Source organism: Chiloscyllium plagiosum, chromosome 9, assembly GCF_004010195.1.
Source record: "Chiloscyllium plagiosum isolate BGI_BamShark_2017 chromosome 9, ASM401019v2, whole genome shotgun sequence".
NCBI lineage: Eukaryota > Metazoa > Chordata > Chondrichthyes > Orectolobiformes > Hemiscylliidae > Chiloscyllium > Chiloscyllium plagiosum.
The window spans coordinates 46273830-46290433 of NC_057718.1; the positions used below are offsets into that span (position 1 = coordinate 46273830).

General features: G+C 39.7%; 1 long non-coding RNA gene across 1 annotated transcript in view; it reads right to left on the reverse strand.

Annotated features, from left to right (window-relative positions):
- Positions 1-15889, reverse strand: part of LOC122553221 — a 31812-nt gene extending 15923 nt beyond the window's left edge. Inside the window, exon 1 of the long non-coding RNA XR_006312641.1 lies at positions 15768-15889. This is a non-coding gene — a long non-coding RNA (uncharacterized LOC122553221). The remainder of the gene's footprint in view (positions 1-15767) is intronic.
- Between the last annotated feature and the right edge of the window lie 715 nt (positions 15890-16604).

A 16604-nucleotide genomic window follows, 5' to 3' on the forward strand; every position in this document is an offset into this window, starting at 1 on the left:
AGGGCCTTGACACCTCAGCTGAGTTGAGTGAATGTTGGGAAGACGTTACCTACTGGAAGAAACATCAAAGAGCAGAGAGGAGATGCAAGATGCAGAGACTTCGCTATGGAGAGCAATTGGTCCAATGAAGCTGATTTCACAGGTACCTGTGGAATGATAGTGTAAATAGTCTTGAACCAGGTCAACCAGGCTGAGAAAACACAGGCTGAAGGGCACACGTGGCCATGGTGCCCACTTATTGGGTGGTCAGTTGGACTCACTGAAAAGATGCAGCATCATTACAGCCTACTTCAGGAATCAGAGAAAACCAGTTGCCTGACGGGCAGAAGAACTCACACCCTTTATAGGATAGTTTTATTTTTGTCAAGGATTAGCTTTCTTCACAATCTTGGAGCAGCACTGCCACAGAAGGATGTGCAGAGGCATATGGGTACTTCTAGATCATACCCCAAGTGGTGGAAGAGTATCTATCCAGGCCTATTGCACTGAAGATCACAGTCACCCCAAACTTCTAAGCTTCTGGATCTTCCAGGCATTTGTAGAATCTCACCACTGGTCGCACATACCTGCAGAATGGAGAAGTTGGATGCCTTGTTTGTGAGGATATCTGACTACATTCTATTCCTATAGATCTACTAAAAGGCCTAGATAGCTTGAGCTTTTCCCTCAAAGGCAGGATTCCCGCACATGACAGGGCTGATAGACTGTATCTTTTTTTCTTATTTGGTCATCGCATTTGGGCATTGCTGGCAAGACCAACATTTATTTTCCATCCCTAATTGTCCCAGCCACTGAGTGGGTCTGGAGTCATGTGTAAGCCAGGCCAAGGACAGCAGAAATACCCTTCCTGAAAGAGTATACATGAACCTGATTTTTTAAAAAAAAATACAACAATCGACTGTAGCAACACGCTTAATTAGGCTAACTTTTAATTCCAGATTTTATTGAAATCAAATTTCACTATCTGCCATGGTGAGATCTGAACCCGTGAATCAAAACATTAGCCTGGAGATCTGAATACAAGGCCAGTGACATTACCATTACACAATTGCCTCCCCATGTGGCCATGAAGATTATATCTAAGCAAGCAATTCACGAATGGTTACATGCTCAGCTCATTTAAGATCACTGCAAACAGTTGAGGCAATGGTGTGCAAGGTTCCCTGCAGTTCTTCTAGGGTACACTTACACTTAGCTGCTTTCTAGGACTGGGATAGTCCATAGTTTCAGGAGCAGGGACAGAAATTCTGGGCCCTGATGCTATTCTTGGCCCTGCCTTCAAACCAAGTGCAGTGCCCCAGAGAACTCCAGCCCTTGTTATTAGGCCTCTAGTAATTCCCTGTCCTAGGCCCTGCCTGGTTTTACTCTCATGCGTCCATGCTATAACTGCAACAAATCTGCCAAAGCTCCTATGTATTGCAGCCATATCATTGAGTCCACTTCACTGTATCATTTCATTGGGTTGGCTTATACATCCATGAGATGGACTACTCTTTCAATGGAAGTACTCATATTCTAACAACCGAGGAATGCCACTCAAAAGCCAATAATCCCCTTTAGACATTCATTTAATGCCATTCTTCCACATGTTTTTACCTATCCTAGTGCTCCTACACAATGCTACCCCAGGAGGGGCAGCAAGGCTAGAGGGAGATTACTGATAATCAGTTGAAGACGTTGTAAGTGGTTATAGAGGATGGTCTCAAGTAACTGGATCTACAAATTGGCTGTGGACTGCAGCAAGCCAGCATGAGAGACAGCTGCTGGTCTGGCTTAGATGTAGCAGGCAGAAGTGGAAGAAAAGGAGCCCTCAGAAAAGGGACACATCCATTCAGAATGCTCAGGATGGGCTTCTTAATGAAGGGCTTATTTTCCTGCTCCTCGGATGCTGTCTGACCTGCTGTGCTTTTCCAGCAACACACTCGCAACTCTGATTTCCAGCATCTGAAATCCTCCGTTTCTTCTCCTCCATGCTGTAAACTGTGTGTGGGTTGGGCACTAGTGTCACCAGCCATGCACAGTGGTCAGTGAGTAATCCTTGTCAGCCATTCACCAGCCTTTGGTTTGCTCTGGTGGCCCAATTTCAGCTGGTGCAGTGGATTATGGCTGAATGAAGACATTAGGACACCAGGCACAAATCCACCTGATGGTCTGTCTGTGGTCACAAAATCACTACGGCAGGTGTGGAAGGACAAATACTGTCTTCATGAGAAATGGCATAAGTTTTCTGAGCCATGGAGTTACTGCCAGTCCCACAGGACAGGCTCTCAGCACTTCTGGTAATCTGGCAGAGGATGGATTTCGGAAGACAGATTGCTGGACAGTTGAGATAGCTTGCAAGTCCTTCACACACTGTAATCCACAGCCGTGGTCATGAAGTAAGGGTTCTTTTCATGAAAGCAATCTAAGCTCACAATTTAACACTTAGACTCTTATTGTCTTCTGCTTGTTTGCAAATGAACCTGAGACATTGGTCATCTGATACTGCATCCTGTTTGCATTCATTATTGTGCTAAAGGAGTCAGCCACCACTTCCACACTGGAAAGGATTGGTTTAAATCTGTGCACAAAGCATGTGCCAAGTTGGTGCTGGACTCTTTCATGCTCCTTGACAATAATCAAAGCTTTTATGGATGGTTTCACTGTGCATGTTCATTCACTGTGAACCACGATCAATCAAGATGTTCATGAGTTGTCTCCAACAGAACTTGTGTCTGTGTTCCTCCTCCTGCAAGCTAATATCTATGTTATCCATGAAGTAAGAACAGCAGTGAGTGCAAAGTACCTGTTATGGTGATTGGGACTGTCGTGGTTGGATATATGTGTAAAGGTGTTGAGGCTAACAGTACAAGACTGCACTGCAGCAATAGGATTATCAGGTATGCATCCTGATAGACAGATATGATGGTAGGTAACTGTTGGGAATGTGATGAATTAAGGACTATCTGAGACCAATGGTGCAGTTGGTAGGATATAACTTTTGAGAATACATTCAGACATTTGCTTCAGCCGAAGTACACCTCTCCTTTAAAAGACAGAAGCTATCTTTGACTGATACTAGCCTACTACTAGATAATTTGAAGAATAATATTAGTATTATAGAATGTTGCAGCACAAAATATGGCCATTCATCCAAAGAAATCTTTATCTGTGTCCTTAACAGATTATTAGCTTGCTACCCTCACTAAGAAGAAGAGACTCAAAACATTAACTGTTTGTCTCTCTATAGATCCTGCCAGAACGCTGAGTTTCTCCAACACTTTCTTTTTTACTTCACATCTCAAGTGTCCACGGTATTTTGCTTCTAATCTAACCTCACCATTACATTTACTCTACAAATTAATTTATTTTCTGAGAAATTACCTAATGCTATTTTAAGGAACATGTGGACTCTACTTCAGCAATAATTTTAAATCGACAACTTTATGTTCATCTTTTTAGAATTTAAAATTGCTTCAAAAGCTTAATTCTAACTAACTACCTGTTTTATGATCATGTTCTAAATAGACTGGGGCTAACTAATAGTTATATAGTGTTAATATTACCATTATTACGCACTTCCTAGTCGGAGTAAATTTATTTTTCTACGTACCAGCATGATAGTTTTAAAATTTTAATACCCAATATTTTTAAAATATTACCAATCCTGGGAAACTGGAATTCCTTTGATGCCAGCTGTTGACAGTTTAAAAGTGAATATGTCAATATTGACCTTGGAAGTGTGTGCCTGTGGACATGAATAAGAATGGTACTGGGCTCAGCTGTGAAGACCTGCACAGTTAAATAGCCTGCCAACATACTGTCGAAGCTCATTCAGGAAGAATGGTCACTTGGCTGAGGTAACACTGGATTATTAAAATGCACCTACCATGAGTCACTGGAAAGGGTCAATAAAAGATACATCCAGAGAAAAGGATTTAACAGTAAACTGAAAATCAAATGCCCCTCAAAAAAAAGTATTTTTAGTTCATCTCAAACATAATTCAGTCGGTGGTGTAAAGAAAACAAGGAGCGGTCTCAACAGAAAGAGGAGGAAATAACCCACCATCGACAGCTATGTGAAGCCAGTGTTTTGACTGGAAATTGGGGAGGTGGATGTTGCATATTCAGAAGGATGTATCCAAATGAAAGGAATTTATTTCTATGAAAATAAGAACCAAAGATGACTTTCATATTATCCCAGACATTTTAAGGTTTCCTGGAGGGACGCAGGTTCCTATTCCCAAATCCTGGTGCTCATCCTTGCAGCATTTTTCCATATCACTGGAGAAATTTACCATATTCAGGACCAAAACCAACAAGTTTAATTAATGTATAGAGTGTTCAGTTAGCTCAATGGAGAGACAGTTTATGTGTAGCTCAGTATAACGTTAACAGCAAGGTGTTTGAACCCTGTTCTGGCTTAGGTAGACTCGGGGACTGCTTTCACACTTCACCCTGTAGTATACTGATGACATAAATCACGACAACTCTCAAATAACGGAGGATGTTACTGGAGAAAAAGTGCAAGCGAATGAAACATGCTTTGAGTTGGTTTATCAATTGTGTTTCATCTACTTCGATTTTCTCTGGCTGGCTGCGCCATTAATTAGTAAACCTTTCTTTGAATTCATTCATTCATGCCATGTGGGCATCACAGGCTTGGCCAGCATTTACTGCCTATCTATAATTGCACTAGAGATGCTGTTTGTGAGCTGCTTTCTTGCTCCACTGCAAGTAGTAAGTAGACCCACCATACTATTAATGTGGATTTCAACCCAGCAACAGTGAAGGAACGGTATGTATTTCCAAGTTAGATTGCAGGGGCACTTGCAGATGATGGTGTTCCCATGTATCTACTGCCCCAGTCCAGCCAAATGGTTGTTGTCATGGGTTTGGAAGGTGCTGTTAAGGAACTGAGATGACTCCAACAACCACAACCATCTGACTCTAACCAATGGAGAGTTATCCTCCTGATTCCCATTGACTGTAGTTTTGCTCAGGATCCTTGATGCCAAGCTAAGTAAAAGGCAGCATTGATATCAAGGGCAGTCACTCTATTGCTTACATTGGTTACTTACCAGATCAAGTAAGATTATGGACATCTTATCAAAACCACCCAGACCATCTGCTGGCTTGAATGCAACTATGTGTTTTTGCAATTTGTTCAATCTTAATGTTATAACACAAAGCAGTGTTAATAGCCTTAGGAGTACTAACAGCTTTGCTACTGCTGAATAGATCCAATGGTAAAATATCATGTGAGTTCATCAAAAACAAATGCTTATACAAAATCAAAAGTTTGAGGATGCTGGAAATCTTAAATAAAAATAGTAAATGCTGGAAATAGAAGCTCTGACTACCAACTGAACTGACCATGAACTGAAAGCCAGTTCTCCCACACCAATCTTCAGGCCACACATTTAATAGTTTGCCTTTATTTACTCTCTACCAGTTTTGATAGGGCTCAGATGGTAAACCTGACATCATTACCTTGCGGTTCTACTTTTTAGTTCAGCGCCTAACTGTTCAAAGTCTTTCATCAGCATCTCCTTTTCAGTCGTATCAATGGCATTGGCACCAACGAGGTCAACAACGACTGAATCCCACCCTTCTCATTCCAAATTCCTCTCCAAACCCCAAGAAGGTGGCCTTCAATCTGATTTCAAGCAGGCAACCCTACCTTTGGGATTCCCGTTCATGACTGCAGAGAACAGTATCTATCCTCTCATTATATTGTCCCTTACCACTACTACATTCCTAGTTCCTTGAATGGATCCCTGTACCTTGATGCTATGGTCCCTTCACTCATCCTCCCTGCAGTCCCCTCTCATCACACAGCTTGCAAGAACCTTGTACCTGTTAAATAATTGCGAGACAGAGACTCCTCAGGAACTGCCTTTGGCTCACCAAACCTGCCTCAGCTACGATCATACCTTTCTATCATTGACCTTTCCATAGAGCATTTCACAACCACCAATAGCCCAACATGCTTTATAGCCAATGATGTGCTGAAATGTAGGAAATGCAGTTGCCAATTTGTGTACAGCAAGATCCCACAAACAGAAATGTGTGGTGACCATTTAACTGGTTTTTAAACTGTTGATTAAAGAATACATATTGATCAGAACACCAAGAAGGACTTCCTTGCTTGTTTTGGTAAAAGTGCCATTAGATTTTCTTTTACATTCATCTGAAAAGGCAAAACCTCTGTTTAATATCTCACCTGAAAAATGACACTTCTGACACATAACAATCACTCAGAACTGAACAGCAACATCAGCATGGATTATTGTGCTGGAGTGTGACTTGAAGCCACAAACCTCTGAACTGAATTGAATCACACAAAAACAAAAAAAAAGTCAAAGGTACCCTGCTGAGTAGCCTACGTTAAGACAAAATTTTGTAAATAAATCTACGTTGCAATCAGGAAATTTTACACTCAATTTTAGCACTCCCTAAGGATATGTTTTGAATAAACAACAAAGTTCAAACTTGCTACACAAAAATTATGTTTATTATGGTGCATGACACTGATATAATTTCGCCAACTTGCTTTGTAAGTCTATTTCAGTTAGGCACTGGATAGTTTGTACTTGAAAAGGTCAAAATATAAATAGCAATGGGTTTGATAGGTTATGGAAACAGATTAGTTTCTATTAAAGAATATGGGATTCTTGCTGTGTCCATGAAACATTCAACAGCCGAGGCAAACTAATGGTGGTTTATTCTGGAACAAACTTCACTGGGTGCGCACAGCAATAAAGAGAGCAGACAGTGGAGTTCATTTGTTATTGTATCATTGCACTGATCGGGCAGACCTTTAATAATCAATTCATGATAATCAAGTAATTATTGCGGATAAAGAGCAGGGCAGATGACAAAGTCTTATGGCACCTTGTCCTGGGGTCATGCAGGTATTCTTTTGATTCCTCATCGTCAGGCCTTCCTATCATAACTGGTGTAGCCAGAACAGAGGGATTGGTCCCACACGTCAACCTCAACAAGAGACGAATGAAAGCTTTTCTTCTTTCACCCACTTTGTGCTCACTGTTGGTCTGATCTGCTATCTACCTACTTTGCTGTCTGACTGATAAAGGAATTACTTTCAAAGAACATTCTAGGCAGTTATCTCCATTAAATAAATGCCAGCCTTTGGGAAATTTTCAAGTTTTTATGATTTAATTGAACAATATCCCTACAATACGAGATCTGGACAATACCCAGGCTTGGGCTTGCAAGTAGCAAGTACCATGCGTGCCACATAAATGCTAGGCAATTACCATCTCCACAAGAGACAATCTAATCACCATCCTACTCATTCAATGGTGTTAGCAGCACTTCACCCCTCAGTATCACATCCTGGGGACTACCATTGACCAGAAATTCAACTGGACTAGCCATATACGTAGAGTAGCTTCAGAAGCAGGACAGAGGCTAGGAATATTGCAGCGAGTAACTCAACTCCTGACTTCACAAAGTCTGGCAACCATATACAAGGCACAAATCAGGAGTGTAATGGAATACTCCCCACATGCCTGGGTGGGGGCAACTTTAACAACACTCAAGAATTTGACACCATCCAGAACAAAGTAGCTCTCTTCATTGGCATCACATCCACAAGCATCCATTCCCTCCACCACCAATGCTCAGTGACAGCAATATGTATCATCTACAAGATGCACTTCAGAAAGGCTCCACAAACAGCACCTACCAAACCCACAACAACTTCCATCTAGAAGGACAAGGGCAGCAGATTCTTGGGAACACTACCATCTGCAAGTTCCCTTCCAAACCATTCACCATCCTGATTTGGAAATAGATCGTTGTTCCTTCACTGTCGCTGGGCCAAAATCCTGGAATTCCCTCCCTAAGGCCATTGTGGGTGTACCTACAGCATGTGGACTGCAGCAGTTCAAGAAGGCAGCTCCCCACCACCTTCCTGAGAAGAATTAGGGGCAGGCAATAAATGCTGGCCAACGTATGAGTGAAGAAAAGAAAAATAACTTTTCTTTTTCTTGTCCCATGGGACAAATGTTTGGTTCTTTCTAATTGAAATGCCAGGAGTTGCACAAGGCAATCATTCTGCAACAGTTAATGCTGAAGATTGCATTAAACTCCACCAAATCTGATGTGATGAAGTGAGGACTTGAGTGACAAATGGACATAGAGACCAACCATCTAAATATCTTCATAGTCTTTATGACAGTGGTCCAGATCTCCTAATGGAAAAGCAGTCACTGCAGCAGTGTAGACTGGAGTTGCAACTTGGGACCATGTAGAAGTCTAGACACAGATAGCTCCATGGGAATTCCCTTGAAAGTTAAAACTTCTGATGGATAACTACATGGAACATGGAAGTCTCTGTATAAGTCCACAACTCTAAGCTGAAGTTAGAGACCTCAGAGAGTTCCAACTCACTTAAGGAAGGGAGAACTGCCAGAGGTCATGGTCCATGTCATGGGTAAAAAGAGGAATGGGGTTTTACAAGCTAGGAAATAAATTAAACTGCCAGATCACAAAAGTAGCAAGTTCAAGATTTCTCCCAATGCCACATGTTAGCCAGATCAGGAATGGGAGAATACTTCAAATGAATGTGTGACTGGCTGAATGGTGTCGAATAAATCTAGAATCTTGAGACATTGGCATCAATTCAGGGGAAGATGAGACCTCTACAAGCTGGAGGGGTTGTGCCCTAGCAGGACCAGGACAGGGTTGCTTGTGAGAAGAGTGATGGAGGGATTAAATAATAGTAGCAGAGAGATGGGAACTTGAGCAGGGAGATAAGAGTGAGAGGCACAAAGACAGAAATGAAGATAGAAAAGTAGAAGGCAAAAGTTGAAGGCAAGAGAAACAAGAGCTAGCAGCAAATAAGGTAGGAGTACAAAAATGTGCACAAAAGTCAAAAAGCCAAGTCTAAAGGAATGATATATGGATATACCAAGCATTCACAATAAGGTAGATGATTTAACAATGTAAATTGTTGTGCATAGGCATGCTTTGATTGCATTTACAGACACATGGTTGCAGGGTGACCAAGACTGGGAAGTGAATATATAAGGTTATTCACCTTTAGGAGAGACAGATAAAACTGAGAAGGAGATAGATGTTAGTGAAATTCATGAAATAATACGAAAATACATTGACTCAGAAAATCAAGATGTGGAATTAGTCTGGATTGATTTAAGCAGCAACATGGGGGTATAAAACATTTATGTGATTTCCAAACAGTCATGGTGAGGTAAGAGATGGAATTAAACAGGAAATAATAGGTGCACTCAATAAGGGTGCAGTAAGCAGTTGGGAAGACAAATGCTATGTTGGCCTTCAGTCCAAGGAATGAGGAGCAAGGAAGTCTTACTGTAACTGTGCAGGACCTTGATGAGATACTACAGTATAGTGAGAAGTTCTGGTCTCCTTACCTGAGAAAAGATATACTTGCCAGAAAGCCAATGAAAGTTCACCAAAACCAATTCTTGGGATGCAAGTCTTTCACATGAGGAGAGATTGCTCACTGGTCCCATTTTCATTGGAATTTAAAAGAACTAGAGTGGATCTCATTGAAACATATAAGATACTGACAAGGCTAAACAGATGGAATACAGGGGTGGTGTTTCCCTGGCAGGAGGGTGTCCATAGCAGGGTCATGGTCTCAGGATATGCACAATGCCACTTTGGACTAGGATGAGTAGAGATTTCTTCAGACAGCATGGTGAACCTGTGGAATTCTCTACTGCAGAAGGCTTTGGAGGCCAAGGCTCTGAATATATTAAAGAAAGAAAGATATTTCTAAAAGCTAAAAGTGGTAAGGGGTATCGGGAGCACACCGTTATGATAAGGATCAGTCATGTTCATGTTAAATGGTGTAGCAGGCTAAATGACTTGTTCCTGCTCCAATGTTCTATATGTCTATGTTAATAGCTCCCCAGGAAAAGTTAGAGGAATGAAAACCAACTCTAACTCTTGGCAAATATTAAATTGACACCCAACCATCTTATCACTAACCACACCCTGACCTCTCACTGACACTTAACCACCTCTCTTTAGATCTAATTTGACCCCCAACTCCAGCCAGGCTGGACCCCTGACTCCCATCTGTACTGACTTGACCTCCAACTCTACCTGGATCTAATACCCAAATGCTGAATTTGGCCTGACTTGATTCACCTGAACACTGCCTATCAAACCCTACTCCCTGACCAGACCACCCCCATCCCCCGATGCCTGACTTTAACCCCCTCAGACTAAAACCCCTACCATTTCCAATCCAACACATCCCCACCCCCAACGTCAGTCTCTTCCTGGACCAATTTCTCCCCAATCCCAATGTGATCTGTCTCCACACCCACTCCCGCCAAATTCCAGACTTCACTCTGGTCAGAATCCCCGACCAAAATCACCCGACACCCAGCATACTCAACCTACCTTAAACACTCGACCAATATTGGCAATGGGATTTCTTTTATTCCCACTTTCTCTGGACCATTGGGCATCCTCTGCTCCTAACAATAACCCAAGGCAGTTCTAACAGTAGAATATACTTTATATTGTTCATTAAAGCAAAGTAGGCATCAAATATTACTGTAAAAATCTTACAAGAAAAAGGCTTAGATCACAAGTGAAGCCTTTTATGTTGACTCATCCAAAGATTAGACTGGAACAAGTGATCAATCTGCTCCATCTCAACTTCTAGTTGTTGACCAAACAGTCTCCCTCTGCTAGTTATATTTTGCTGTGAGGTAAGGCCTTTCTTATATTCCTTCCATACAAAGACGTTGTGCACTTACACTCTAATCCAGCCTCCAGCAAATGATCAGCTTTGACAACTGGTAAACATTATAACCATGCCAGTTTCCCATGTTGGCTTGATCAATTAACTCATCAAGACTTGCATGCGTCTCCCTAGAAGGATGCTTATCACTTGCTTTGAATGAATTTTGATGTAAAAAAACTTCATCTTGTTCTCACATGTTTATGTCATTGAATCACCGTATGGTATTTACACAGCACAATCAGAAGACAAGCACAAATTCAGCTGATAAATAGTCCGCATTATCACATCTCAATCACTGTGTCTGTTTTATACAAAACTGCAGCTTTTCCAAAGTTACTATGACCATTCCGTTCATTACTGCTGAGTTGTACCACTCAATGTCAACACAAAGATTACTTCAGCAAAACACCGAAACACTTTAAAACCCATGACTTTTTAATCATTAGGTCAGCAATAGATTTCATTGTTTTCTCCTTCTCATTTCATTCAACTTAATTTAACCTCATTTTATCTAGCCCAGCAAATTTTAGGGTAATATCTATAGAGACTTATTTGGAAGAGTGACCTAAAAGATATCATTAGCAAGAAGGCATTTGGCTTAGTAGAATCCCTACAGTGTGGAAACAGGCCATTCAGCCCATCATTTTCACATTTACCCTCAAAAAGGCATCCCACCATGCTCCACCGCCACCCAATTCTGTAATTCTGTAATCCCAATTCTGGGATTAGCATTTCCCATGGCTAATCCATCTAACCTACACAACCCTGGACACTATGGGGGATTTAGCCTGACCAATACAGCTAACCTATAAATCTTTGGACTGTGGGAGGAAACCCATGTAGACACCGGGAAGAGCATGCAAACTCCACAGAGACAGTTGTCCTAGGTGGAATTGAACTCAGGTCCCTGGCGCTGTGAGGCAGCAGTGTTAACCACTGAGCCACCATGCTACAATGTTTACACTGTGGAGTTTATGGCATGCAAAAAAAATAATTAGTTTTCAGCTTCGTGCCAGCTGAAGAAAACATTTTCAGTTAAGGAGAATAGCTTTACACAAATGGTAGAGCAGGTAAGTTTGTGAAGTTTTCAAGCTGTTAGATTTTTTAAAAAATTGAGGCTATCAGAATTGGGATAAATTTGTAAAATTCTTCTAGCAGTTCTAGAAAGAAAAATGAAAAGAGTCAGTTAAGTAAGAAATTAAAGAGTTAAGATAGGAGTGATTTTCTCTGGGATTCAGAATCTGAATAGAATTTTGGCTGCAAACAAAAAGGTTGAAGCTATATTTTTGCTTTTTATCTTAAGACCTTTTGAAAATGACTATATTAGTTGATAAATTTGTTTTTTTTTTCTCCTGTGTTCTTGTGTTAAAGAACATTGGCAGCCTCATGTGAACATATTCACTGACTAATCAACATGCTAACCAACTGCAGATAAATCAAACTCCTGATCCATCGAGCCAGATTTCACTCTGGGATCTGACTCATTCAATGAGATCATCAGCTGGGATCATGCAAACAAATTGACGTCAGATGCTGAAACAACACAACTCCAAGAGAAACAATCAGTTTGTTTGCTTTCCAATTGGCACTAACTTCAGAGATCATGCTCAGCAAGAAGCAATTATCAGTAACATGACTGAAAAAGAGCCGTTTTAAATTCAGAAACAACCGCAGGGGTGAGTGCAATCATCTTAAACAACAAGTTGAAGAAAAGATGCTATATATTTAGTACAGAGTAACCAGCAGATTGAGAATAAAGATGTACTCACAGGGATTGAAGAAGATTGCCAACAACACCCTGAAGCCATCACTGAGGTGGCACAGTAAGTGTTGCAGTTTCAAGACCCAATCAAGGCAAAATTGCCTTTTTCAGAAAACCAGGATACTGGCAAGAAGAAATTGTTTGTCTCAGAGAGTCAAAATATTGCAAGAAAGAAAATATCTGTTTCAATAGAGTCACCACCTTCTGTGACAAACACTCATGAAAATAAATCTTCCCCAGGTGATGCTATGGGAAAAGAAGTCTTCCATAAAGGAAATTAAGGAGACTACGGGTCTTCCAGAGGAGCTAATGGCCCAGTTGGTAATGGTCCAATTGTCTGGAAGGATAATGCTGAGTACTGCATTAAGCTTCACCAAATCACATAATGTCATATGGACTTGGACAGGATAAAACAGAGCAGCCCTAGATTTCAAAGGAGGCAAAACAACTATCTAGGTCTCTCATAGATTTTATTGCAATGTCTATCATACCAATGTAACTTGTATTTGATTGCTATCATGCAATAAAATACATTTTGTTTAAGACAAGAGTCTCTTCCTATTAGACCACCTTGTAATGCTCCTCCACTGCACCCTGATAGAGGATCTGTAGAACCCACCCTAAGAGGAGGATGGTTACAGCAAATCAACCCTATCATGACCAAGACTGCAGCTAGTCCATACAAAATGGTGCTAATGGTGGTCATCTGAAGGTTTAGCTCAGCTGCACCTTTGCAAGACTATTCACCTTCTTCAAGCTTGAATTTATATTAGAAATCATAGGAGTTGAGAACAAATCTGTGGATTGAATTTTACATATCAGCCAAAAACTTTTTCTTAAAACAGGAAAGAAGTTAAGACACAAAGTGAAAGACAATGAGTATTCTGTCAAAATGAGGAGATGGATAGTTTTGATATTGATCTCATTATTTATGTCTATTTTAAGTGATGAAGTGGGAATGGAGAGGGGTGCTCATTGTTGATAAAGTTAATAGGAGACAATAGATAAAGACCTGTCGCATGGTTAGAAATATCTGCTGATGACTAATTTTGATTTTTTTCTAAATTAAATATAAGAATAATCACCAGAAAAGATCAAAGGATAAAATTGGAATGATAAAGGCTGTCATAAAATCAATGATTTCTTTGAGGATGTAATTGGTACAGAGATCTAACTTTTCTAAACTTCAGTTTTGCAATGATGAAAGCCTTTTTTTGAAACAACTTCTGTTTCAAGTTCTATTTTCAGGCCTTTCAATCTTATTGCTTCTGCCCTGGTCCTATTCCACAACAGGTCATCACTTCCCAAGCCACTGGCTTTCGTTGAAAAATCATAGAATCATATCCTTGAAATAGCAGTTTAAAAGACATAGAAAATCCAGTAACTCCTTGTAGAATTTGATTCATTCAGTCAACTTATTTGTAAATGCTGTTTTCAAAGCACTGATAAAAAATAATCCCCAGGATCTAACTTTATAAAAATGGAATCTAATTTAACTAGTTATTATAAAAATATCCCCGGTCAATTCCCAATACACATCTTTATTAATCTATCATTTTAAGCTAAGTATTGCATTATTATTTGTGAATATTTAAATGTTAAAATTAACGACTATAATGTAATTATATTATAATAACAGTGACTATTTGTTGAATTGAACTGCAAACAATAGAAGTTATCCTATGATGTACTTAATTCTAATGCAGAGGTGTTAAACCTCTGTCTTAAAATGAAGTAAATTTTGTGCACAGAAATAAATATATTATTTATTCCAAGAAAAGCATGCTAGCATGTGGGAAAACTAAATGATCTCTCTTAATTTCACGGTGCTTTGTACTCATTCCAACTGATGCAAAAATCAAAGTATTTGTATTTTCTGTACTGTCAACCCTGATGGAAAGCCATCAAAAGCACAATTAAAATTTTAGATCATAAAATGTTGCAGGAAAGCGGTGATAGGGGTCCCTGTGTGGAAGTAACAAAAGCAAACATCAAACACAAGAATAAATGAACAGAACAGTTGACAAGGAGAAGAATGGGCGTTATATAAAGCCATCTGTTTTGGAGAACACCCAAAACTTGCGCTGTAGAAGCATACTTCAACTATCCCAACGTCCTCCATTCCACGACTGACCAAATGCACATATGCAAAATCAGCTTTGTTTCAAATGGCTTCGGCCACTGTTTTTTTGTAATTATGTAATTTATTCCTTTCTTCCTCCTCCTTACTAATGAATCCAAGCCGCAAACAAGCCCCAGTTGCTTCTATTCAAGGCATATGATTGCATCTGCCAGTAATTGCGCCAAATGATGAAGAGGGAATGGGGAGGGGAGCACATTGTTGTGGGGTAATAGGTGAAGACCTGTCTCTGTTGACCTGTAATACATTAGTGTCAGGGAACATTTGGCAGCCTTCAGATGATTAGCAGAGAAGATGAATCTACCAGAAGAGGTAGAAATCTGCCTCATCTGAATGGCCCTGGCTGCATAAATTTGCATATTAAAAAGCTGTCTTTTGTCTGAAGCATAGCTGTTGCCCTAATTATTATGACACATTATGTCTTCATCATAGAAGATTCAATCCTGGCTTGTTGAAAAATTTATATAAGAAAGCAGTTTATTGCTTTTGTTCAGAACAGCATTTTATTACTGCAAGATTTGTCAACATTTCTTTGATAGAATACAAATTTGAATCTTTTAGCACCACTTCACAGTTCTTTGAATTTTTTAAAAGATTTCTGCCATTAATTGAACAGGTACGTCCAGTGCAATGGGATGCGCACAAATAGACTTGTGTTACATGATCATCAAACATTTTGTTTACTTCTTTTCACAAATTGATACCAAGGGCAACATTTATTAATACACTGTTCTACCATGAGTCTTAAAAGTGGTATATCAAATTTAATTACAGAAACAATGTTCTAACAAGTGCACAGAGCTTGAAATGATACCATTAATTGAAAGTATGATAAGTGTTTTTGAAAGTGCAATTTGCAATCAACGCTATGTATAAATTATCCATAATTCTCACCATGATAAATATACCTGAGTGATAAACATTATTAATTTTCTGAGTAACAGGCTTGTATGCAGCAATGGGATTAAAGGTTCGATGAAGGGACACTGTTGAGAGGCCCACAGCCCTTGTGTGTAAGAAGTGTATTGTAATTTAGCAATAATGTAGAAGTGGGTGAATCGCATGTTTGATTAGAAACAAGACGTAACAGTAACCTGACCTCTCAACATTACCTCCAACAATGATTGTATTTCTTCAACGTGTCAGTCAAATTCCCCTTGTTGATTCTTTCTGCTGCAGTTTGACCACCTTCACCAAGAAAGGGAAGAATATACACTATACAAACACTGCCGATGTTTTCACCAGTAGCAATCTTGTTTTGTGCCAGATAAGAAGCAGCCTTTGTCAGTGCTTGTTCCATGAGACAAAGCCACTAGTCTCCCCTACCACAGCCAAGCATAAGGGAAAGCTAACAGAATCACAAGCTAGGCAAATGTTGTTCCCTTTTATATTAAAAGATTACTTACCTAGTTGCCAAAAAATGATTCTTCCTTTCTCCGAGCCCAGTGAAAAAGAAGAAGTGATTTAATTAATACCTTAATAGGAATTAAAATAAAACAGGAAATTGAGGCTTACAGCAAATGGCAGTTAGGAAGAAGTTTCAGTTAATAATGAAGAAGAATATGAAAATTGCAGGACAGAACTGAAAAAGTTAATACAGAAGACAAAGAAAGATGGCGAGAGAAAAATAGCAGGCGATATTAAATTGAATCATAAAGTCTTTTATAAAAACATGTAAGATATCTGTGATTTGCTAGGGAAAACATTGGGCCTATTAAGAATCTAAGGGAAGTCCTCATAACAAGGGGCAAGACAACAATATTAAATTATTACTTTGCACCTGCCTTCACAAATAAAGTGGATCATGTGAAGTTAACTCTAAAAGAGGAGAGAGATGTTTGGATTATTTAGGTTTATAAATGGAGAGATGGAATATAAAACAAAGAGATCATGGTGGAATTTTGTAAGCTACTGGTTAGGCATCTGCTGACATGTTGTAGGCAATTCTG